The 867-nt window shown below is 52.1% G+C and overlaps 1 long non-coding RNA gene across 1 annotated transcript; it reads left to right on the forward strand.

The window, feature by feature from the left end:
* The first annotated feature begins 70 nt into the window (after positions 1 to 70).
* LOC103907150 lies at positions 71 to 861 on the forward strand. Its single transcript, XR_658057.2, has 3 exons — positions 71 to 136; positions 505 to 567; positions 762 to 861. It is a non-coding gene; the product is annotated as an uncharacterized LOC103907150 (long non-coding RNA).
* Positions 862 to 867: the final 6 nt, after the last annotated feature.

The raw sequence follows: 867 nt of genomic DNA on the forward strand, positions 1-867 counted from the left end.
GCCTTCCCCGCTTCCTAGAGCTCAGTTTTGGTTGCGATATGCAGGGTATCTTGCATGACTTCTGTTTCTTTCTTCCCTGGCAGCGGTGCTCTGGCTGGCAACCCACTGGAAATTGATAGAGAGCTTCTGCGTAGTGGTAAATGTCTCCCTACGACTGAGTGGCACAGGACTACCTGTAATATCTAGGAGGGAGGGAAGCACTGATACATGGCTCCCAATGGCACTGCAATGCACTGTCCCGGAGCCAAAGCCTTTCTTTCGTAAGGCTTTTTACTGCAATGAGACAGGCAACGCCTGTGAGGTCGGAGCAGGAAGAGCCACCTCTGCTGCACGCTGGCTGCCTGGGGCTAATAACAAAGACCCCAGTCAGTGTCACACTTAAGCATGTTTGTGTTCCTGGGACTACTCAAGGGCTCACAGTCACCTGCATGCTGGGGCAACCTGCTGCATCCAAGCTCCAGCCATGCCAAGCCTGACCTCCTCTGTCCATCACTTTCCTTACAGAGCTGGACTTTGCTTCCATCAGCCTGAACAGCATGGATGCCGTCAGCGAGAGAGACTTTGTGGGTAAGCACAACCCAATCACATCTTCCCACCGCTATTTTAGAAGCAGGCTTCTGAGACCTTCCCAGCTAACCTCCTTTAACAAGGGGACCAAAATCCCTCACTAGGAAGTAACTCCAAAGCTCCAGTCAGGGCTCCCTGGGTTGTCAAGCAAAAAAGCACCTTTTTCACCTCCCAATTTCCTGCCTTCCCTGCAGTGGAATTCCTCTCTGTTGCCACCCTGCTGATGATCCACCTGAGCAAGATGGCTGAAGATCTCATCCTCTACAGTACCAGCGAGTTTGGCTTTCTAACCCTCTCTGA

This window comes from Aptenodytes forsteri, unplaced genomic scaffold (assembly GCF_000699145.1).
Source record: "Aptenodytes forsteri isolate BGI_AS27 unplaced genomic scaffold, ASM69914v1 C13266619, whole genome shotgun sequence".
Taxonomy (NCBI): Eukaryota; Metazoa; Chordata; class Aves; order Sphenisciformes; family Spheniscidae; genus Aptenodytes; species Aptenodytes forsteri.